The sequence below is a fragment of the Neofelis nebulosa genome, chromosome 4 (genome assembly GCF_028018385.1).
Source record: "Neofelis nebulosa isolate mNeoNeb1 chromosome 4, mNeoNeb1.pri, whole genome shotgun sequence".
Lineage (NCBI taxonomy): Eukaryota > Metazoa > Chordata > Mammalia > Carnivora > Felidae > Neofelis > Neofelis nebulosa.
The window spans coordinates 166114386-166138942 of record NC_080785.1 but is presented as its reverse complement, the minus strand read 5'-3'; the positions used below and the strand labels follow the sequence as shown (position 1 = coordinate 166138942).

General features: G+C 54.3%; 1 long non-coding RNA gene across 1 annotated transcript; it reads right to left on the bottom strand.

Moving 5' to 3' along the window:
• Window positions 1-863: 863 nt before the first annotated feature.
• Window positions 864-4555, bottom strand: LOC131508519 (uncharacterized). The gene is made up of 3 exons (XR_009260040.1): window positions 4409-4555; window positions 1492-1647; window positions 864-975 (listed from the first exon to the last, which is right to left on the bottom strand). It is a non-coding gene; the product is annotated as an uncharacterized LOC131508519 (long non-coding RNA).
• Window positions 4556-24557: the final 20002 nt, after the last annotated feature.

The window sequence follows — 24557 nt, the reverse complement described above, 5'->3', positions numbered from 1 at the left end:
GAGTTACTGAAGTAGTCTGGCTGGGGTGTGGAATTAGGGCAGGGGGGGAACGTCGGGAGAGATTTCGGACGAGTTCGCCGAGAGAGAGAGAGAGAGAGAGAGAGAGAGAGAGAGTGAGCAGAGACCCGGAAGCAAGAGGCCCGCGTTGGTTGCTGTATCAGCCACCGAGCCGCGGGGGGACTTGTTACGTGGCATCATCGCAGCCGCAGCTGACTGCTACAAGGCTCCGTCAACAGGGTCAGGACGCTCCGGGGTCAGGCTCCTGCCGGCCGCCGTGGAAGCTGAGCCCCGTCGCGCCCCACACACCTGTCCCATCCGGAGGAGCTCCACGCGGCCCCACCGGAAATCTCCAACTAGACGGCCGCCGGCCTCCTGCAGCTGCTCCCTGAATTAAGAAACTCGAGGGGTTCCAATAGGTTCTGTGCTCAATTAGCCATGAAACTACCAGGGAAAACCTAGCTCGGGGCGGCGGCGGGGGGCGGGGGGGGGGGGGAGAAGACCCGCAGTGATATATCTCCGGGAGGGGGCAAGAAAGGAAGATCTCCGGGAGCTCAGCAGCGGAATGTTCTATAAGAACCTTTTAAAAGCAAACACAGGAGACATGAGCAGTTTTTAAAATGACAGACAATACAATGGAAGATAATATATTTAAAACCCATATCAGTTGTTAACAGACCATAAAAATACAGCTACATTAATCTGAGCTGTCTGTCACGGGCCCTCAGAGCAGCTGTGTGATTTTATAGTTTCGCTCCTGGAGGTTTCCTTGACACTTTCACAAATACGTCTCAATTTATTTGGATAAGGACAATAGAAATATTGCACTTCTCCCCCTCCCCCCTCCCCCCCTCCCTCTTCTCGCTCTGCCACCTCTCCCCCAGACAGCGGGGAGATCCCCTCTGGAGCTGGCCGCGCAAACGTTGGTCTTTCCTGGGAGAAGAGTCTCGGTGGGTCTGGGGCCCCCGAACCTCGAGGCTGCGGGGAAAGGGGGGCCAGGTTGGTGCCTGGTATCGCCCTGCGTCCGCGGGCACATGGCCCGCCCTCTCGGAGGTCTAGTTGAAAAAGACCCCGTACGCGTCTGTTCCCCACCCCCACTCCGAGGCGCTTTCCGGGCAGAGAGCCCTGCGCACACGTGGCTAAATCCACACCCTCTCGGGGTCCCCTGTGCCCGACCGCCAACACCACCGTGGCTGCTGTTCCCTCCTAGTCCTCTGTCGCTCACACGGGTCCAACGGCTGGAGCCGCTCCACTCGTCTGCGGGGCACCCTCCTGCCTCCGGGCCTTTGCACTTGCTGCTCCGCTCTCTGGAATGTCCTCCCCCCACCCATTCTCCCTACAGCTGGCGCTTCTTCCTGCCTGAGCTCTCCATGCCACGCCCTCCGAAAGTTCCCCCCCCCCCCCCCCAAGAAGCTTCCCTGTCCTTCCCTTCACGTTCCCTCACGTTCTGGTGACTTGCCGGCACTTACCTGGCTTGGAAAGTATCTTATTTACCCACGTGTTAATTTGACATGAAGCCTGAGGCCACCGAGGCCCGAGAGTTTTCTGGGTTTTGCTTTCCGGCGGGTTTCTCGGTCTGTTTCGGTCACTGCTATCTTCCGGGGGTGGGGGAGGGTAGTGCTTGGTACACAGTAGGTGCTCAATCCATCCCTGCCGAGGAAAGGAGTAAAAGGAGGCATGAGAAGCCCACCCCGGCAGGGGCAAAGGCTCGGACGTGGGGATCTGTGCTTGGAAATTGTGACCCCAAGCCCCTGGTGTAGGGCCCCCAGCTTCCTCCCCTTCCGGGGAGGGGTCACACCTGGTGACTCGAGCAGGACGGACACCACGGCCAGCGCCACCCTGGGCCCCCACGCGCCCCGCCCCTGTGGGAGCCGCAGACGGCCTTCCGGCCAAGCACGAGGGTCCCCGTCTCGGGCCCCGCCCTGCCCCGCCGCCTCCGCTTCCGAGGCGCCCCAGATGTCGCCGCAGCAGACGAGACCCGCCTGGTGCCGGGGGAGGCCCCGCACAGATGGGATGAAACATCTGGGCCGCATGTCGCCGGCAGCTGGTGGGAACCGGGAGGCTGCGAAACGCGCTGACGTCTCCAGGAGGTTGGGTGGCCCTGAGTCCCCTCCGGTCCCATCTGTCCGCGGCCAAAGCTTGCCTCTGGATTCCTCTGGGCCAGGGAGGAGAGGGCCCCAAACCCGCCCGGCACCCCTGGTTCCTCCGTCTCCCTCCCTCCTCACCCCTCCCAGACCCGGGGCTTTATCTCCAAATTATACTCTGAATCCAAGCACTTGGCTCCCCTCCACCGCCACGGCCGGGCCGGGCCTCCAGCATCGCTCGCCTGCACTGGTGTAAGAGGGCTCCTTGGGTTTGGTCCCAGCGGCCTCCCTGCCCCCCACCCCCCTCACTCAGCCTGCCTCTGCCACACCGGCCTCTCTGCTGTTCTTTGAACACACCAGCTACCGTCCTGCCCCAGGGCCTTTGCCCACGCTGTTCCCTCTGCCTGGAATGCTCTTCTCCCCACACCTCCCGAAGGCCAGCTCCTCCTCCAAGTCTCCGTTCAAATGTCACCTCCTCCCAGAAGCCCTCCGGACCTCCCTCGCATCGTTTTAATCTCTGTCTTAGTCTATCAGGGCCGTTGTAACAGAATTCCACAGACCAAGTGGCTTATAAACACACATTTGCTTCTCGGTTTCGAAGGCTGGAAGTCCGTCTGGTGAGGACCTGCTCCCGGTTTGGAGGGACGGCCGTCTCCTCACTGTGTGCTCACCCGGAGGAAGGGGGGAAGGAGCTCTCCGGAGTCTCCTCCAGAAGGGGACTTAGCTGCATTCATGGGGGGCTCCCAGCGGGCCCCCCCCCATACCATCACGCTGGGGAGTCGATTTCAGGCCACTGACTGCACAACATTCAGTCTACAGCAATATCCACGTCCGCCCTGCCCCATGTCACCCTCTGCCCCAGCCACACGGGTCACCTTGCAAGACACCATCCTGGCGCCCGGACTTTGCTCTACCCGGCAGTTCCCTTCGCCTCCTATTTTGTGCCTGGCAGGCTCCTACTCCTCCTCTTACCCCATTTAACTATTTCTTTTTAATGTTGACTTATTTCTGGAGAAAAAGACAGAGTGTGAGCAGGGGTGGGGCAGAGAGAGAGAGGGAGACGCAGAATCCGAAACAGGCTCCAGGCTCCGAGCTGTCAGCACAGAGCCCGACGCGGGGCTCGAACCCACGGACCGCGAGATCGTGACCTGAGCCGAAGTCAGACGCTTAACTGACCGAGCCCCCCAGGAGCCCCAATTAGCCCCGTTTTTTTTTTTTTTAATTTTTTTTTCAACGTTTTTTATTTATTTTTGGGACAGAGAGAGACAGAGCATGAACGGGGGAGGGGCAGAGAGAGAGGGAGACACAGAATCGGAAACAGGCTCCAGGCTCCGAGCCATCAGCCCAGAGCCTGACGCGGGGCTCGAACTCACGGACCGCGAGATCGTGACCTGGCTGAAGTCGGACGCTTAACCGACTGCGCCACCCAGGCGCCCCTAGCCCCGTTTTGAATGTCCCTTCTTCCAATCTCCCCACTTAGCCTGGCCTCCTGATTTCCTCTCTGGATTTCCTCTGACCCCAAGGAGCTGAGCGGCTTTCTGTCCGGCTCAGCGGTTTCTGTCCGGCTGAGCCTCCGCGTCCCCGGGCCCCTGGGACAACTCTCCGCACACGAGCGGCTGTCATCAAATGTGCCCGCTCTGCCAGAACTCGTTCCTCCTCCCCAGCCTGCGTTTCCTTCCAGAATCTCCACGCCTCGGAGGCAGCTGGGCCGCAGCGTCTGTTTGGAAGGAACAGAGTGGCTGGGGGTCGGAGGGGACCATCTTGAAGCCGGGCTTGCATGGTGGGCTCACCTCTTCAATGTGGCTTGTCAGTTTCTCTGGATGGTTCCACGCTCCCTGACGGACATCGTAGAAGGGTCTGGAGCCCCCAGGCCACCCCGTGGCAGCGCCCATCTCTCCCTCTGGCTGCCCAGCGTCCCAGCCCCTCCTGGCAGCTCCCGCTCAGCCCCAGACCCCCGCGCCCATTTCCAATGGCAGATGTCACCTTGGGACACTCAATCACGTGATCAGAAGCACCCGAGGAGCCTAGTGGTGAAAATTGTTGACCCCGGAGCCACAGGGCCCGAGTTCAAATCCCAGGCTGCCACTCGCAGTCATTCTGTGTGATCTCGGGCAAAGCACTTGACCCCTCTGGGCCTTGGTTTCCCCATCTCTAAAATGGGGCTATGGTACCTTTAATCTTGTCCTAAGGATGTAAGGACTTACTCTGCGTTTGTGTCGAAAATAGGGCCCACACATGGGAACCGCCCAGCGACTATTAGCCCCTCTGCTTCCTTTTTCAGACACCCCCCCCCCCCAACCCGGGGCCCGGGGCCAGCCTGTTCTCACCTGCTCCAGAGTACAGGGTCATGGCCTCCAGCCCCTGCTCTGTGGCAGCCATCACTGTTGGGAGAAGGTTCCAGAAGAAGAGGGAGAGGCTGCCTGGTGGTTCCTCTCAGCTCCACGTTTACAGAGCGAGCCCAGGGCATTTAACTTAAAACAGAGATGGGGGGGGGGGGGGCATGGTGTGCGTGTGGGGGGGGGTTAGGGGTTATTGGCTAAAGGTTCCGGCCCCACCAGGGGGATGTGGACACTGTCAGCTGCCCCAGAAGTTAAAAGCCAAGATTCCACCCGCACGTCCAACTCCACGTGCTTGGGGGCCTGGAAACTGTTTCCATGACACCCAGGAGCCCGAGTCCCTTGAAGGGCCCGGTCCGAGGGTGAGGGTTTTGGGGGGGGGGGGTAGGGGGGTGTCGGGGAGGGCTTGCTCGGTAACCGTGGCAACGCCAACAGCGGCGGGAGGCCAGCCCGGCCGGCACAGAGGCGCCCGCACCCCGGATCCCAGCGCCGCCACGGCCCCTGGAGCGCAGACGGTGAGACGCAGGCCCAGAGACGCCGGTCATCTGCCCCGGTCGCGCCACCCGATTTGGAAGCGGCACCGGGCACCGGGGGGGGGGGGGGGGGGGGGGGGACGGGGATCACGGGAAGGGGCGGGGCCTCAGGAGGCCACGCGGAGACCTCCGGGGCTTGGCCCGGGCAATCCAATCCGGGAGGGCTTCCCGAAAGAGGTGGGCGTTGCCCAAACTTCAGCCCCACCTGTTCCGCGCTTTGTTTAGTGTTTGCCTTCCAGCTGCCTCACGTCCTCTCAAGTCCGTGTCTTTAAAAACACAGTCTCCGCCTCCCTCCTGGAAATGGAGAGCGGCTCGCACCTGTCGCAAATAGCAGGTGGGCGGCGAAAACACGCGGGATGGAAACAAACGTGGTCGTTTCATCCAGCGAGGCGTCTGCGCAGCCGCCGCCGCCGCCGCCGGCACTTTGCTTACGAGGGGGAGGGGGCGAGGGGGAGGCCGGAAAGGGTTAAATCAGTCCCCCGGGGGGAGGCTCCCTCCTGTGCATCATCAGAGGGAGTCAAAGAGGGCTGGGAACGGGAATTATGCGGTTTATTAAATAATCCAGCGTCCCTGTGGGCCCCAGCATCCAGGGGGATCTGACCCACCAGAGGATTTGGTTAGGTGGAAAGGATAGGCATCCGGGCAGAGGGCACAGTATAAGCAAAGGCTCAGGGCGGGGCAGCAAGAGGAGTGGGGGCAGCCCGGAGAGGCTTTGTCCCCAGGCCAGAAGACACAGGGCCTCCTGGTCTTTCTGGTGTTTTCCAACAGGGGAGGGGAAAAAAGCGCATGAACTTTGCAAGGTCCAAGCGGGAGGGCGTCCTGGGGCTGTGGGTTCTGAAAGACTAAAGGGTGGAGCTTTCTGGGAGCTGAAAGTGTTTATCTGGAAGGTGATTCCAGGAAGCAGGAAAAAGTGGGGGGAGGTGGAGATTGGCAGCGTAAGGAGCCAACAGGGGGGCACTGATGACCAGGTGGCTGTTGTGGGCATCCGGGGCTGACATTTTGGGGACCTCTGGTAGCCTGTGTAGAGCAAGCCTCAGAGCTGGCCCATTCGTATGTTAAAGGCTCTGACAAGTTCTGCAGAAGAGATGCGTGCTGAACAATTTCCCAGATGAGCGTGAACATAAACTCTTTATCCACAGCAGTTTCCTGGACACAATTTTGGAGGCCTCTCATCATATCACTGCCCTCTCTTGGTCTCCTCTTGTATCCAGACTGCAACATGAGACAGAGGAAGGCCAAGAAAACTAACAATGAAATAAAAATTAACAGTCACAATTATTATTCCTACAAAAGCACAATTACTGGCTTATGTATCTGGAAAGTCCAAACTGTCTGCTTTCAGGCATGGCTGGATCCAGGAGCTGGAATGATGCTATTGATGCTGCTTTAAACACACGTGCCTTTACTGTTGACATATAAATTTGCAAAAATGTGTGTAACTCGATAGGTTTTGACACGTGTGTATTTGCGTGAAACCATCACCCAAATCAAGATGAGTACAGCACCCCCCAAACTCTCCTGATGCCCCCTTTATAATACCTTTCCAGCACATGAAGAAACCATAGCAGGACATGTACTTGGAGAGCACGAAGCCGGGTGGCTTGGCCAGGGCTCTGTTTCGTTGTGAGCAAATGGGCTTAAACACGTCTCAGCAAAACCAGCACGTGAACGGGTTCCGGCGACAGCAAAGTCCCCGGTTCCCAATTTCAGGCAAAGCTTGGATCCGCGAGTTGAGATGGTGTTGTCATTGGAAGTCGGTCACTTCCTGTGTCTCAGCTTCACTTTTCCTCTGAGTGGGCTTCATTCACAGGTCAGGCATCCCATTCACGGAATACACAGAGACCCCAGGCTCCAAGCTTTTTTCTCCCCTTCCAGTCAACACCCCCGAGCAGAAACGGAAACCCGCCTCTTGGTCCCAGCAAAACCCGTGGCTGATTCTGATTGGCTGGACTCGGGTCACATGGCTGGCCCTGAACCAATCGCTGGGGCCGAGGGATGTGAGGTTTCCCCCGCTAACCTGCTTAGGGTCGGCCCAGAGTCAGAAGTATGAGGGTGTGGGGTCAGGCTGTGAGCGGGGGAGCAGGGATGTCCCCAAAGGCAGAGCCAATATTTGTCACCCCCAGGCGCCTGGACCGGCCCGAACAGCTAGGGTTTAAAACTTAGGCTCACCATAATGGGCTGTGTGACACTAGGAAAATGGCTTGCCTTCTCTGGAAGTCTGTTTCTCCATCCACAAAAAGAGATCGGTGGGTGACTGCGATGGGACCCTTGAAACATGGAGCTGCGCCGTGTCTGGGGCGCCCAGGAGCCTGGGGAGGAGGCCGCCTCCCTCCTGCCTCTGTTCCGTGGCCCCACGAACCACAGGCCCGGATCGCTGAGCGTTTATTATGCGCCACACAGATACACAGCGGGGGCCGCCGCAGGGCTGGGAGTCGCGGCCCATTCGAGAGAAAAAATTCATAGGCAGCATAACCCACCTACACAGGCAATTTCAAAAACCCTGACTTGCTCCTTATCATATAAGGGAGAAATAAAAAGAACGCTCTTTGGTATAAAATTCTGTGTATTTCAACCTGTAAATGCGCCAGCACAATGGTGACAAAAGCCACCGCAAGGCCGGCCGAGGTAGCCCCCGCCTGGCTCACCTTCGTGTTTCTTTCCTGGACCAGGGCGGTGGCCCCGACGCAGGTCTCCAGTCCCTCCCTTCCCCCCACGGCTGTCATTCCCGCAGCGGCCACCAGAGGGCGCCCGTGAGCACCCGCGTCAGCTCCCGCCCTCCTCTCTGCCCACAGCCCTCCAGGGCTCCCCCCGCCCCCCCCCCCCCACCCCGGGGTAGAAGCCCAAGTCCTCCCCGCGGCCCCCTAGGCCCGGCAGGACCTGCTCCTGTCCCCTCTCTGCCTCTCCTCCTCCCTCTCACCCAGTGGCTCACTGTGCTCCAGCCGCATGGGCCTCCTCTCCGTTCTTTCATCACACCCGGCCCGGTCCTGCCCCAGGGCCTTTGCACAGCCACACCCTCCACCTGGACAGCGCCCTTCCCAGATGTCCCCATGCCTGGTTTCTTCTCATCCTTCAGGTCTCAGCTCCAATGTCACGTGTCAGACCTCCTCCCTGTCCCCCCCAGGCCCCCGCTAGATGCTCCCCCCTTCATTATCACATCCCTCCACTTTGCCTTCCCTGCCTGACGCTTTCTGATTTTTCTTTAATTCCCTTATTTCTTTGTTGTCTGACTCTCCCCCATGGTCTAGGAGCCCCGAGGGAGGAACTAGGACGGTATCCAGAGCGTGACAGACATCCAGTCAACAAGTGTGCATTCCACAGTGCACCTTCTCGTACCCACTTTCTGGGTGAGGACGCTGAGGCACAAAGAGGTCATCTTGCCTGGAGTGAGAGCCAGGCCCGAGGCACTCGGGGACTAACGCTTAACTCTGAGGCTGAACCCCAGCTCCCTGGAGGCCCCAGACTGTGGGACGACCCAGAGAGGAGGGGCGAGCAGCGGAGAAGGAGTTAAACCTCCCCCCCCCCCGCCCCACCCCCACCACTTGAGTCACCAGGCCTGGGTCACTTTGTGCCGAATTCACACATCCACACACGGTTTCTGGCTCCCTTGGCTCACCCGCCCCCCCAGGGGGAAGCGTATTCGTTTCCATGGCAACCGTGTTGTCTCCAGTGTGACTGGGGCTGAGTGACAGCCACGGGGGCCAGATGAAGTCGCTCGCCACCCACGCAGGAGAGACAGGCGCCGGCCCAGAAGTGCCAGCAGCAGGGAGGGACTCGGGGGTTCACTTGAGCCACCAACAGGCAGGGGGCGCGTCCCCCCCCCCCCCCCCCCCCCCGCTGGCTGCCGCCCGCCATCCCAGCTCGGAGCCTTTGCTGTCGGAGCGATTTAGCTGGTTCTGGGGGTTTCCAAGGGAGCTTAGATCTCAGATGCGTCAGCCCGTGTTTATAACTGTCACTCTCAGCGCCGGGCCTGGACTCCGGGAGGTGCTCCAGGCGTGTTGGAGGAGGAACGGGGAGAGGGAGGGGGGACGGAGTCATCGGCCAAAGCACTTTAGTTCTTACCTACCGCTGGGTATCTGCCAACAGTTCCCTTATCAGCCAGCCGCGTCCCTCTTATCAGTTAACCTTTTCGCCGTCAGCTCTGTGGTTAGCGGCTCACCCCTCGGCCATCATCTTTCTCAGAAAAGGACCTTGCGCCTCAGACAGCGGGGCTCTTGCCCTGAGACCCCCTCCCGCAGGTGAGGGGCGGTTCCGAGACCGCAGGGAGTCGCCAGGGGCAAAAACCGTGGGCTTGGCTCTCAAGGAGGGATTCTCACACCGGTGCACCTGCCCCGAACCTGACTGGTCCGCCTTGGGCTGTAATGAGGTCCCCGTCGCGGGAGGTAACCAAGGCGAGCTGTTGAACCGTGCCCAGGAGGCTGTGTGTGTGTGTGTGTGTGTGTGTGTGTGTGTGAGGGCGGGGAGGGGGGACTGGAGTCGGAAAATTCCAAAACTCCCCTCCTTCTGACTCTAAGATGTGGTGCCGATGCTGAGGTGCCAAGCCTGCACGCTGGAGGCCTCGGCCGTCATTCCAAGATCTTCTGATTAGTCATGATTCACCGATTGCACAAACGTTTATTCACCAGGTGCTGCTGTGAGCTAGGTCCCGTTCTAGGAGCTGGGGACACAGCAGGGACCAAGACAACAATACCTGCCCCATGGGACTGACAGTCTGGGGTGGAGGAGGCAAGAAACAGTTAAAGCAGTGGGGGGGTCTCCCAGCAGGGAGACTGGCAAGGGGAAATGAGTAGGGAGGGGCGGTCTGGGACTGACTGCCGGGCGGGCGGAGGGAGAGTCTGGCCAATAAGGTCTCACGTGAGCCAAAACCCAAGACGATGAAGGAAGGAACCAGGTGAGCGAAGGAGGTTCCAGGCAGCGGCAACAGCAGGGGCAAAGGCCCTGGGGCAGGAACGAGCCTGGTGTGTTTGAAGCAGAGCGAGGAGATGATAGAGGAGGGTTGGAGGGGAGGGACATTGAAGAAGTTCCCGCTGAGAAACCGCTATCTGAGCTGAGAAGGAGACCCGACCCACAAGAGCCAGGGATTTCTGGGCGGAAGGGACCAGCACATACAAGGGTCCTGGGGTAGGGGTGAGCTTGGAGAGAGGGAGAGTGGCACACACAAAGACTCCTTCGCTGCTGGGTGCTATGGGTTGCATGGCGTGTCCCCCAAATTCATACGCTGGAGTCCTGACCCCCGAGACTCTAGAACGTGACCTCCTTTGGAAATAGGGTCGTTGCAGATGTAATCAGTGTAGTTCAGGGGAGGTCACGCTGGAGGAGGACGGGTCCCCGACCCGATATGACTGGTGTCCCTACAAAAGGGGGAAATCGAGACGCAGCGCGCGTATGGGGAGACTGCCCAGTGACCACGGAGACGGCCACCCACGAGCCACGGAACACGGTCGTCACACGAGACCAGCCCTACCAACGCCTCGGTCGTGGACTCACAGCTTCCAGAAAAGCGAGACAGTAACTTTCTGCTGTGTAAGCCATCCGGTTTACGGTCCTTTGTCACGGCAACCGCTGGAAACTAACACAGGGGACGGGCCAACGAATGAACAAATGACGGCCCTTGGGAGGTCGGGAACTGTGTTTGCCAAGCTCAACATCTGCCCGCCTCGCCTCTGACCGGAGCCACGTGATGCTGGGAACACCCAAGCCAGGGGGCCGAATCCCCAGCTGGTGTCTCCGGGAGGAAAGAGCCCAAGGTGCCCCGTGGTGCCCGGGCCCCTCTTCTGCCCCAAGACATCCTCCGCGGCCACCGCCCCCGGGGAAGTAGGGACTCACTGTCCTTCTTCCGGGTGAGGAACCTGAGGCTCAGAGAGGGCACGGGGAGGTAGATACCCCCACAAAGATGTCCCATGGAGCCCTGTGTCAGCCCCTCCCCTGCCTCTAGGGAGTAGGGGGAGGCACAGCGGGTGGCACCGAACAGGGCTGGTTGGCAGCGGTCCCGCCCCAGTCACCCCTTCTCACCACCGTCCACCTGAGGCTGACACCCTGCCACCAGCCCACCGCACACGACCCTGTTGAGCCACGCCCGGGCTCCCGGGCCCGCAGCGCCCGAGAGCGCGAACGCACAGTGTCTCGAGCCGCTGAGTTTGGGAGCCACTTTTCCCCGGGAGAAGCTCACCAGTAGGGCGACCCCTTAGCAAGGCCACACGGTAGGAGGGGGTCAACTGGACCCTGAACAGCGGGGCTCCACAGAGACGGGTCCAACCCCTTGCTCTCAACGACGGCCAACCGACCCCTCGCCCAGACTCGCTGTGGGAGTAAGCGCTTTGGATCACGACCCTCCGAGGTGCATGGCTGCAGGACGCCCTGGTTTGTTTGTAAGTTTCACTTAAACCCCAGGGTGTCCACGTACGGTGTGGTGTCCGTGATTCAGTATCTCCGTACAACACAACCCAGTGCTCATCACGAGTCCCCGTCACCCGTTTCACCCATCCCCCCACCCCCACCCCAGGGACCAGCAGTTTGTTCTCTGTAGTCAAGAGTCTGTTTCTTGGTTTCTCTCTCTGTCTCTCTTTTCCCTTTGCTTCTTCAGAACCCACTTGTTTGAAAATTGCCTCACATTCTGTTTGCTTTCTTTCTGTTCCTTGAATTCACCAAGCTTTGTCCAACCTCAGGGCCTTTGCACTTGCTGTGCCCTCTTCCTGGAGCGCCCTCCCCGTGGCTTGCTCCCTCGCTTGCTCGAATGTCACCTCCTCAGAAAGGCCCTCCTGATTCCCCCTTCCCTAACTGAAGTCACCCCCCCACCCCAGTATATCATGTCATTTTGTTTTCTTTAGAATCTTTATCATGGATTCCTGGGTGGCTCAGTCGGTTAAGCGTCCCACTTTGGTTCAAGTCACGATCTCACGGTTCGTGGGTTCGAGCCCCGCGTCGGGCTCTGTGCTGACATCTCGCAGCCTGGAGCCTGCTTCAGATCCTGTGTCTCCCTCCCTCTCCGCCCCTCCCCTGCTTGCGCTCTGTCTCTCTCTCTCTCCGAAAAATAGGTAAACACTTAAAAAAAAATAGAATCTTTATCAGAAAGAATTTATTTCAGAAATTTTCTTTAAAAAATTTTTTATCACGTGTGCGCTCCATAAAGGCAGGAACTTTCTGGCTTTTTCTTCAAAGTTTATTTATCGAGAGAGAGAGAGAGAGAGAGAGAGAGAGAGAGAGAGAGAGAGAAAAGCACAAGCCAGGGAGGGGTGGGCAGACAGAGAGGAGAGAGAGAGAATCCCAAGCAGGCTCTGCGCTGAGCCTGACGCGGGGCTCGAACCCACGAACCGTGCGATCGTGACCTGAGCGGAAACCAAGAGTCGGACGCTTAACCGACTGAACTATACCGAGGCGCCCACGGAGGGGCGCTCGTCTGCTTGGGCCACTGCCGCGTCCCCGGCGCTCGGTCAGGCCCCCGGCGGATGTTCACGGGAGCCCCCTGGGGGCGAGCTGGGGCCTCGAATCTGCGCCTTCCCGGCTCTGAGCCTCAGCCCACCCTCCACTCAAGGGGCAGCTACCCCTCCACACCGGGGCCGCCGCCCGGGTGTGTGCGAACCAACGCCCAGGGCCGGGGCCACCGCCCCCGGGGGTGTCCTGCTCGCCCGGGGATGTGTCGCTGTCTGTGGTGCTGAAGGGCTGCGGCGAGACCACCTCCCGCGCCCGGCTTGTTACAGCTCCTTGGGAGGAAGTCTACACTGGACACAGGCCGGGCGGTGGGATCTGGATTTTCGGGAGCCCACCCAGTTCCTTCACAGAACTCCCTCCCGAGACCCAGTCTTGGCGGCGCCCGGTGGGAAGAGCCTCCCTTCCGGGGGACCCTGAGCTCTCCAGCCCGGTCCTGGCGCGAGCCTGGTGGCGTCGACCCGAGGGAGAATCCCAGGTGGCGTCAATGATAAGGGTGACGGGTCCATCCGGCCTCTCTGTCTTTGTGTCTCTGTCTCTCTCCGTGTCTGTCTCTGTCTTTATCTCTCGTCTCTCCATATCCCTCTCTGTATCTTTTGGTGACTCTGTCTCTCTCTGTGTCTCTCCATCTCTGTTTCTCTTTCTGTCTCGCTGTCTCTTCCTGTCTCGTTCTCTCCTCCCAGACACCACCCTGAAAGTTCTAAGCTTTCGTGCCTCCCGCAAGGGACCCACCTCTCTCCGGCCACTCGACATGGGGGCAAAGTGAAGACCGTAGCGTCTCACCCTGCCTTCACACCTGCCATTCCAAGCAAAAGTGCATAAAGGGTCACCATGTCCTGCCAGGCTCTGCCTCTGCGCCTCCCCCCGTGGCCCCCAAGTCGCAGGCTCCCCGTCTGTACAGTGACATGATTGGTAGATAGGTTTTTAGCACCTCCCTGATTCTCAAGGGCCACTCCCTGCCGCCTGCCTAAAAAAAAAAATCTCAGTCCCCAAACACCTGGAAGCCGAACATGAGGTGTGTGAATAATTTATCTTGTGAGTCATTTTAATATTTTATAATAATTGTGATGAGCTGTTTGGTTTTATGGAGCTGTTTGGGTGTCATTAAGATACAGCCAGGGATGGGCCACGGCAGCATCTCGGAATCGGCCAAGGTGACATGTCCCCAGGGAGGTACCCAGCGGCAGCCGAGGAAAGAAGGCAGTCTCAAGCGATGGTGAGGGGACCAGGTACCGCTGGTGGCCCATGGGCTCTAGGTGACCAAGACTGTAGCTGTGAATTAGCTTCACCTTCTTGTTCTCACTCATCCGTTTCATCCAAGCATTTACTCGCTTGCACATGTAAACCGTCTGTTAGGGACGGAATGTTTACGCTCCCACGTCACCTACCAAATTCGTATGTTGAAGCCCCAATCCCCAAGGGGCACTTGGTCGGGGAGGCTTTCGGGGGGCTAATCTGGAATAGATGAGATCTTGAGAATAAAGCCCAAATAATAGGATTAGTGCTCTCGTAAGAAGGACACGGCTCTTTCCTCCATGCGAGGACGCGGTTAAGAAGTTGTCACAAGCCAGGAAGAGGGTCCTCATTGGGAACCAAATCTGCTGGCACCTTGACCTTAGACTTCCCAGTCTCCAAAAATGTCTGCTGTCACCACTCCGTGGTGTTTTGTTAGGGCCGCCAAAGCAGACTATGAGACTCTCTGAGGGTCCTTCATTGCCCTTAAATGAAGTTCAAACTCCCCATGATGGTCTAAAAGACACCCCCCCCCCAATCCAGCCCCTCTGTGACTCTCCTGCCCTCACTTTCCCCCCTGCCCTCCACTCTGCTCCAGCCACACTGGCCTCCCTGCTGCTCCTCCAACACACAAACACATTCCAACCTCAGGGCCTTTGCACTTGCAGTGCCCTCCTCCCAGCATGCTCCGCCCCAGCTCTTCCTGTGATGAACTCCTTCTCCTCCTTTAAGCCTCAGCTCACAGGCCGCCCCCTGGATCGCCCAGTAGTGGGATCTGGAGGGGGGTGTGCAGCGGGAGGCTGCGCTCGGCAGGGAGTCCGTGTGGGCCAAGGCTTGGTGCCAAGAGGGCTGAGACGGAATCGGCTGAACGTAAGGATGTGCAGGTGGAGAGGCGGCTGGGTTTGGGAGGGCCAAGCTGGGGGAGAAGATGCCGGGAAGAAAGGCTAGGAGCTGGGCTGGAGAGGGTGTTGGCGATCAGGATCGGTAATTTGGGCTCCATCCTGGAGCAGCCCAATCCTAGCCGCAGTCACCGGGCCTGCTCTGATCTGGCTCCTTCCACGTCTCAGAGGGAGCCCCAAAGCAAGGGACAGACAAGCCCGCACTTCGCCCAGCAGTGAGCGGCCAGACTCTTCGGGAGCTCAGACGGCAGACCTGGAGACGACGGAGCCCTGAGGGTGGAGACTTTCCATTTGCCCATCCCCCTCCCCGGATCCGCACTGAAACCGGTCCCCACCCGGGCCTCTGCCCCGGGAGAGGCTCATCTGCATAGACAAAAGCCCACAGCCTCCCACTGGCCAATTCCTGTTGCGCTCAACCAATGGGAAGCAGCATTCCTGTTGCTTTCAACCAATGGGAAGCAGCATTAGGAGACCCGCTCGCGAGAGAAGAGACGGATGGATTTATTCCCCCGACTCCTCTGGGGCGCGACTGCTGAGCGGCTGAGCCCCTTCCAAGGGTGGGCTCCCACCGCGTTGTGCCGGTCACATTCCCCGTGCGCCCATGCAGACCCCCCTCCACCGTGGCTGCAGCCCCCAGGTGCTGCGCTATGCCATGACCTGCCCGCACCTCTGTTAAAAAAGGAAAGGAAAGGAAAAGGAAAGGAAAAGGAAAGGAAAGGGAAAGGGAAAGGGAAAGGGAAAGGGAAAGGGAAAGGGAAGGGAAAGGGAAAGGGAAAGGGAAAGGGAAAGGGAAAGGGAAAGGGAAGGGAAGGAAGGAAGGAAGGAAGGAAGGAAGAAAGAAAGAAAGAAAGAAAGAAAGAAAGAAAGAAAGAAAGAAAGAAAAAAAAGTTCTTTATTCAATGTGTCCCTAGGGGCCCTGTTTGAGTGACTGTCCATTTTCTCCAGGACTGTGAATGATTCAGTTACCGTCAGTGTCTTGGCCCTTTTCTGTCAGGTTCAAGCATTGCATGACAAGCCATAGAGTTATTAGACATTATTAAACAATGCTCCCCTCCCCTCCCTTCCCTCCGGTACAATTGGAATCTTGGGACCCCAGCCTCGGCAAAGTTCCAGACAGTGGAAGTTCCAGTGGAGTTAGAAGCCTGGAAACCACAGAAGTGCAGGAGGATGGGTCCCTTGGAAGAATTTGGACGTAACATTCTCAGATAATGGGCCGCATTGCAGAGAGGGTCTAATACACACACATACACACACACACACACACACACACACACACACACACACACACACACACAAAACAACCACCCACGCCCCATCTCCCATAGTTGGAGCTCCCCAGGGAAAAGGCTGCCAAGCCACAGACTACACTTCCCAGACATCTTAGCTGTGGCGTGGTCACATGACATGTTCTGGCCAATGGGACGTAGAAGTGGTGAACCCTATTCCTGACCCCGTTTCTTCTGCTGCTGTAGCAAATGACCACAAACCTAGTGGCTTACAACGACCCAAATTACTATCTGAGAATTCTGGAGGTTAGAAATATAAAATGCATCCGAAGGAATGCATTCTTTCTGAAGGCCGTAGGGGACAGTCTGTTTCCTTGCCTTTTCCAGCTTCTGAGGCTACTCACATTCCTGGCTCAGGGTCCTGCATCACTCCCACCTCTACTCCTGACTTTGCCCTCTGACTTTCCAGGTTCTCATAAGGACCCTTGTGATGACATCGAACTTACCCAGATCATCTCCGCATCTCAAGACCCTTAATTTAATCACATCTGCAGAGTCTCTTTGCCATCTAACATAACATATTCACAGGTTCCGGGGCTTAGGACATGGACAGTCTTGAGGGGCCACTACGCAGCCGGCCAGAGTACTTTAAGAAGCGAGTATTTCTTTTCTATGCTGTCATTCCCATCGATGAGCTGCAGGAGGTGACCTCTGAAGCCTGGGAGAAGACAGCCTCACGAGACAGAAAGTCACAAATCCCACCAGCAATGCATATGACTTCCAACTTCTCCACATCCTTGCCAACACTTGTTACTGTCTGTCTTTTTTTATGCTAGCCATGATGCTGGGCGTAGAGTGATTTCTCATTGTGCTTTTGATTTTTAAGTCTCTGATGACTAATGACAGTGTATCTTTCATGTGTTTATTTGCCATTTGCGTGCCTTCTCTGGGGAAAGGTCTATTCAGATCCCCTGCCTATTTTTAAGTTGGGTTGTCTTATTACTGAGTTATGAGTCCCTGCATATTCTAGATACAAGTCCCTTACCAGATACATAATTTGCAAATATTTTCTTCCATTCTGTACATTGTCTTTTTCACCTTTTTAAGAAAAGTTTATTTGTTGAGAAAGAGAGAGAGCGTGTGCACGCACATGCAAGTGGGGGAGGGGCAGAGAGAGAGGAGAGAGAGAGAGAGAGAGAGAGAGAGAGAGAGAGAGAGAGAGAGAGAATCCCACGCAGGCTCTGCACTGTCAGCACGGACCCAGACTTGGCGCTCAATCTCACAAACTGTGAGATCATGACCTGAGCCGAAATCAAGAGTCAGATGCTAAACTGAATGAGCCCCCCCCCATGCGTCCCCCACTATGTTTTTATAGTTTTAGCTTTCACATTCGGGTCTATGATCTGTTTTGAGTTAATTTTTTGTGTGTGGTGTGAGGTAGGGGTCCAGCGTCATTCTTTTTCTGCGCGTGGATGTCCAGGGTCTCAACTCCATTTGCTGAAAAGATTACGCTTTCCTCCGCTGAGTTGCTTGGTCCTTTTTGACAATCAATCGACCACAAATGTGGTCAATATTCTCTGTTTGCTACCCTTGATCTGTATGCCTATCCTTCTGCCGGGAGGAGATCATCTTTATTACTCCAGATTTGCTGGACACACAGTGGGATTTCCATATGATTTTGGGGGATTAACTTGTCAATCTCTCTCTCTCTCTCTCTCTCTCTCTCTCTCTCTCTCTCTCTATATATATATATATATATATATATATATATATATATATAGCTGAGATTTGATAAATATATGTGTGTGTGTGTTAGCTGAGATTTGATAGGGGCTATGTTGAATCTATAGATCAATTTGAAAGTATTAAGAATAGCAACATCTTAAAAAAAACAATAGTACATCTTGTGGTACTGAACATGGAATAACTTCATTCTGATCTTTTCTTTCTTTCTTTTTGTAGAGAGAGCTAAAGAGCGAGTGCATACACATACACACACGTGTGCGCGCGTGCGTGCGCGCGCGCGGGGCAGGGGCGGGGCGGGGGGAGACTCTTAACGAGGCGCCACGCCCAATGGGAGCCCATCACCAGCCTTGCTCTCACAACTGTGAGGTCATGACCTGAGCCAAAAATCAAGAGCCGGATGCTTAACCGACGGAGCCCTCCAAGCATCCCTGGCCTTTCATTTTTTCTCCACAATATCTTGTAGTTCTCAGAGTATAAGTTTTGCTCTAAGAATTTACTCCTAAGAATTTTACTCTTTGATGCTATTTTACTCTTTGAAAGGAAATCGCTTTCTTAATTTTATTTTCAGAATAGTCACTCCTGACTTACACATAAATCTAATTGATACTTGGGTACTGACTTTGCAACCTGGGGGTTTGCTGAGTTCACTTATTATCTCTCGGATTTGTGTGTGTGCATGTGTGTCCTTTAGGATTCCCTCTACATAAGACCATGTCATGTGCAAACAGAGATAGTTGTACTTCTTCCTTTCACCCTGAGTAGCTTTTCGTTCTTGCCCTTCCCCAACTGCCCTGGATGGAACCTTCAGTACAAGGTGGAATAGGAGTAGTGAGAGTGGACATCCTTGTCTGGCTCGTGAGCCTGGTGGGAAAGCATTCATCAAATATGATGTTAGCTGTGAGTTTTTTTTTTTTTTTTTTAAATAGATGCTCTCTTTCGGGTTTAGGAAGTTCCTTTCTATTCCCTATTTTTTGAGTGTTTGCCTCATGAAAAGGTGGTGGGTTTTGTCAAATGCTCTTTCTGCACCTGTTGAGATGACAGTGTGCTTTTTGTCTTCTATTCAATCGGTATGCTATATTGAGTTCTATGAAGTTTCACACACACATTCAGTCAGCTGGTTCGGATACAGAGCAAAACTTCTTCTTCCCCCAGCCCCCCGCACGTGGCCCCCTTGCTTGCCCTCATGCCTCCCCCCAACCCTAATTGTTGTTTGCCATCACTGCCGTTGGGTGTTTTTGAAAACGTCCTCATATTAGTTTCCTACAGCTCCTGTAACAAATGACCACAAATGTGGTGGCTGCACACAGCCCACGCTTAGTCTCTTAACAGTTCTGGAAGCCGGAAGTCTGAAAGCAGGCTAACCAGGCCCAAATGGGGTTGTCGGGAAGGCTGCACTCCCTTCCAGCTCACCTGGGGAACATGCTGTTCTGTTATGGGCTGAATTATGTCCCCGCCAAGATTCGCATGCTGAAGTCTTTTTTTTTTTCAATTAAAAAAAATGTTAATGTGTATTCATTTTTGAGAGAGACAGAGCACAAATGGGGGAGGGACAGAGAGAGACAATCCGAAACAGGCTCCAGGCTCTGAGCCGTCAGAGCCTGGAACTCCCAAATCGCGAGATCGTGACCTGAGCCGAAGTCGGACGCTCAACTGACTGAGCCACCGGGCACCCCTGCAGAGAGGTCTTAACCCCAGCACCTCAAGATTGGGGTTGGGATTCTAAAGAGGCGATTAAGGCAAAATGAGGTCGTATAGGCGGGCTGGCGTCCTTATGAGAGGAAATTAGGACACTGACAGGCAGGGAAAAGACCACGGGAGGACACGAGCGAACACAGCCACCTACAAGCCAAGGGGAGAGGACTCAGAAGAAACCACGCCTGTCCACACACGCCTTGATCTGAGACTGCCGGCCTCCAAGCTGTGAGAGGGTGCACGTCTGTGGCTTAAGTCACCCAATGTGTGGTTTGTTGCAGCACTGTGAGCAAACCAGTACACGTTCCTTACCTCTTCCGGCTTCTACAGCTGCCAGCATCCCTTGGCTCGTGGCCCCATCGCTCCGATCGCTGCCTTGATGGTCACACATACAGCCAAATCTCTCTCTGCTTCCCTCTAATACAGGCTCGTGTGAGTGCCTTTGGAGCTACCCGGATTCCAGGATCATCTCCTCGGCTCAAAAGCCTTCATTTAATCCCGTCTGCAAAGACCCCCTTTGTGTGTGTGTGTGTGTGTGTGTGTGTGTGTGTGTGTGTGTGTGTGTGCCATAGGAGGCAACATCTACGGGCTCCAGGGATTGGGACCTGGATATCCTTGGGGACACCATTACTGGGCCTCCCACAGCTGTATCTATGGGGAAAACCAATATGTCGTGTTTTGCGCCCGACTTCCTGCACTCGGCACAGTGTCTCTGAGAATCACCCGAGTTGTTGCTCGAATCACTGTTCCTTTACATAACTGAGAACCATTCCATCGTGGGCTGGGCCACACCTTGTCTACCCAATGATCCTCTGAAGAACATTGTGGTTGTTTCTAGTTTGGGGCAGTTGTGAAAAAAGATGCTATAAACATCCACGTACAGGTCTTTGTACGGACAAAAGTTCCCATTTCCCCTGGGTAATCCATTTCGTGCTGAAATGCCACGTCAGGGCCCCACGGTAGATGTATGTTCACCTGTATGAGAGACCGTCAAGTGGTTTTCCAGAGTGGCCGAGCCACTTCCTGTCACGGCCAGCGTCACGTGAGCTCTGGTGGCTTCCAATCCTTGCCAACACTTAGTACTGTCAATGTTTCTTATCTACTGCTCGAATACGCTAATGTGAGTGCAGTGGGATCTCATGAAGGCTTTCGTTCGAATTTCCCTAATGGCTAATGACGTTGAACACTTTTGTCATGTTTTTATTTGCAATCTATATATCCTTTGGTGAAGAGTTCAAGTCGCTCGCCAACCCCCTCCATTTTTCCTTTTTTTTCTGAGAAAATCATACAACAGGCAGTTTTAAAAAAGTAACACAGGAACACAGGGGAGCAAATATTCATGACTTTGGGTGAGGCAGTGACAGGATCCTCAAAGCACAGCAACCGAAGGGGGGGGGGGCGGGGAGGAGAAGAGAAATGAATTGGATCACATCCCAAATGAACATTTTTGTGCTGCAAATTCTGCCATCAAGAAAGTACAAGAACAACTTATAGAATGGGAGAAAATAGGGGACTTATATCCAGAATATATAAGGAACTCTTAAAATTCAAAAACAAAACAATAACCCAACTTAAAAAAATTTTTTTTAAATGTTTTTATTTATTTTTGAGACAGAGAGAGACAGAGCATGAACGGGGGAGGGTCAGAGAGAGACGGAGACACAGAATCTGAAACAGGCTCCAGGCTCTGAGCTGTCAGCACAGAGCCCGATGCGGGGCCCGAGCCCACGGAGCGCGAGATCATGACCTGAGCCGAAGTTGGACGCTCAACTGACTGAGCCACCTATGCGCCCCTCAATAAAACTATTTAAAATTTTTTAAAAACATTTATTTATTTGAGAGAGAGAGAGAGAGAGAGAGAGAGAGAGAGCGCACTAGCAGGGGAGGGGCAGAGAGAGAGAGAGAGAGAGAGAGAGAGAGAGAGAGAGAAGACACAGAATCGGAAGCAGGCTCCAGGCTCTAAGCTCTGAGCTGTCAGTACAGAGCCCGACGCGGGGCTCGAACTCATGGACTGTGAGATCATGACCTGAGCCAAAGTCGGACGCTCAACCGACTGAGCCACCCAGGCGCCCTGATAACCCAACTTTTTAAATGAGCAAAGCATTTGAATAAACATTTCTTCAAGAAAAATGTACAAATGACCAAAGAGTACATGCAGAGATGACATGAAGTATTAGTCACTAGGGAAATACAAAGCAAAACCTCAGTAAGACCACTTTGTACCTCTAAGATTGCTTTTAAAAAAGAAATAAATGAGAGTGGGGCACCTGCATGGCTCAGTCAGTTCAGCGTCTGACTCCCGAGTTTGGTTCAGGTCTTGATCTCACACTTCCTGGGATCGAGCCCCACGTTGGGGTCTGCACTGACAGCTCACAGCCTGCTTGGGATTCTCTCTCTCCCCCCTCTGTCTGCCCCTCCCCTCTCTCCTCTCTCTCTCTCTCTCTCTCTCTCCCTCTCAAAATAAATAAATAAACTTAAAAAAAAGATAGACAATAACAAGTGTTAATGAGGATGGGGGGAAATGGGGACCCTCACCCACTACGGACGCTGGTGGCGTTCCGAACTGGGGCCGCCATTTCAGAGAACAGTCTGGCACTTTCTCAAAATGCTAAACCAAGAGTTACCTTATGATCTAAAAATCCAAGAGAAATAAAAGTGTACATCCATGCGAATTCTCACCCGCAAATGCTCATAGCGGCGTTATTCATAATGCCAAAACATGGAAAGAACCCTGAAGTCCATCAATAGGTAAATGGATAAATAATGTGTAGTACATCGTACAATGGAATTTTATGTGGCCATAAAACGGAACGAAGCACAGATACGTTTTATAGCGTGGACGAACCTCGAAAACACTATATTCAGGGAAAAAGCCAGACCGCGTGGTGTATCATTTCATGCACAGAAATGTCCAGAAGAGGCAAATCCAGAGACAGGGAGTCAGTTACGGTTGCCCGGAGCAGGGGCAAAGGGGAAATGGGGAATGATTGCTAATGGGTTTCTTTTTGGGAGGATGTGACAAAAATGTTCTGCAACTATGTTATGATGGTGGTCATGTAACTGAAAAACCACTCACTTACACGCTTCAAGTGGGTAAATTGTGTGGCGTGTGAATTATCTCAATAAAACTATTTTTAAAAAATTTTATTACGTTTCTTTATTTATGAGAGGCAGAGAGAGACAGAGCACGAGCGGAGGAGGGACAGAGAGAGAGGGAGACACAGAATCTGAGCTGTCAACACAGAGCCTGATGTGGGGCTCGAACCCATGAACCGTGAGATCATGACGTGAGCCGAAGCTGGATGCTCAACTGACTGAGCCACCCAGGCGCCCCTCAATAAAACTATTTAAAATTTTTTTTAAACATTTATTTATTTATTTGAGAGAGAGAGAGAGAGAGAGAGAGCGCACTAGCAGGGGAGGGGCAGAGAGAGAGGGAGACCCAGAATCCAAAGCAGACTCCAGGCTCTGAGCTGTCAGCACAGAGCGTGATGCGGGGCTTGAACCTATGAGCCATGAGATCATGGCCTGAGCCAAAGTCGAACGCTCAACCGACTGAGCCACTCAGGCGCCCCACCAATAAAACTATTTTAAAAAGAAAAAAATGAATACTGTAAGATCTCACATTTATTTCACTCACTTGCCCCCAGTGGTAGCATCTTACAATGTCAAAAACAGGAAACTAACATTAATACAATCCATCAAGGGCCGCCTGGCTGGCTCAGTGGGTAGACACGCGACTCTTGATCTCTGGGTCGGGTTGTGAGTTTGAGCCCCACTTTTGGGGTAGAGATTACATTAAAAAATAAAGGGGCGCCTGGGTGGCTCAGTCCGTTAAGCGTCTGACTCTTGATTTCGGCTCAGGGCACGATCTCACCATTTGTGAGTTCGAGGCCCGCGTAGGGCTCTTCGCTGACAGCGTGGAGCCTGCTTGGGATTCTCTCTCTCTCCCACTCTCTCTGCCCTCCCCAGATCGTGTGTGCGAACGCTCTCTCTCTCTCTCTCAAAATAAATAAACATTAAATGTCATCGCATGTGTAGACTCATATGACCAGCATCATGGTCAAGACAGAACAGATTCAATTACGAGGTTCTTTCATGCTACGCTTCTGTAGCCAAAGACCCCTCCCTTCCTCCCCGCTGGGGATGACTTGTGCGTTCTCCATGTTATAATTCTGTTATTTCAAGAACACCGTGGGGCGCCTGGGTGGCGCAGTCGGTTAAGCGTCCGACTTCAGCCAGGTCACGATCTCGCGGCCCGTGAGTTCGAGCCCCGCGTCGGGCTCTGGGCCGATGGCTCGGAGCCTGGAGCCTGTTTCCGATTCTGTGTCTCCCTCTCTCTCTGCCCCTCCCCCGTTCATGCTCTGTCTCTCTCTGTCCCAAAAATAAATAAAAAAACGTTGAAAAAAAAAAAATTTAAAAAAAAAAAAAAAAAAAAAGAACACCGTATAAATGATCTCTACGGTATATAACCTTTTGACCCTGGATCCTTTCATTCAGCATGATTCCCTTGAGATGCACCCACATCATTGCACTTCTGACTAGGTCCTTCCTTTTCTTCACTGAGTAGTATTTCTGTGGTCCGGATGGACCCCTGTTGGCTTTGCCATTCACCTACTGAAGGACATCCGTTGTTTCCCCCCAGGGTTGGGCTATTTCAAACGAAGCTACACCGAACATTCTTGGACAGATTTTTGTACAAACACAAATGTTCACTTCTCTGGGCTAAAGGCCTAAGAGGGCAATCGTTGGGCCAGACGGCAGGCACACGTTTAGTCTTGTGATACAAACCAAAACTCTGCCGGTCTCTCCTCCAGAGTAACGTTTTACATTCTTGTCAGTGACGTGGTTTCCCCACATCTTCACCAGCATTCCGCGTTATCGTACTTTTTATTTTACCCATTTTGACAGGCGTGTGGTGACATGCCAATGGCCGTTTTAATTTCCATTTCCCTAATGGCTAACGGTGTTCAACATCTTTTCATACACTTATTCCCCATCAGCTTATCTCCTGCAGCGGAAATGTCTGTTCCTGGCGCTGTCCGTTTCTTAGCTGGGTTGTTGATTTTCTTAGTGTTGAGTTTTGAGGGTCCTTCCCATATTTTAGCTACATATCCTTTGGTGGATATTTGCAGGTGTTTTCTCCCACCCTGCAGCTTGTCTTTATGTCCTTTTCACGGGCTCTTTCTCAGAGCAAAGGCTATTAATTTTGATGGGGTCTAACATCAATGTTTTCCTTTAGAGGAACATCCTTTGGTGTCATGCCTGTGATCGTTCCCTAAGTCCAGGTGCTGAAGATTTTCTCTTGTTCTCTTCTAAACTTTTAATGGGTTTACGTTTTACATGTGGCTCTATGATCCATTTTGAATTATATTCTGAGTGTGTGTTA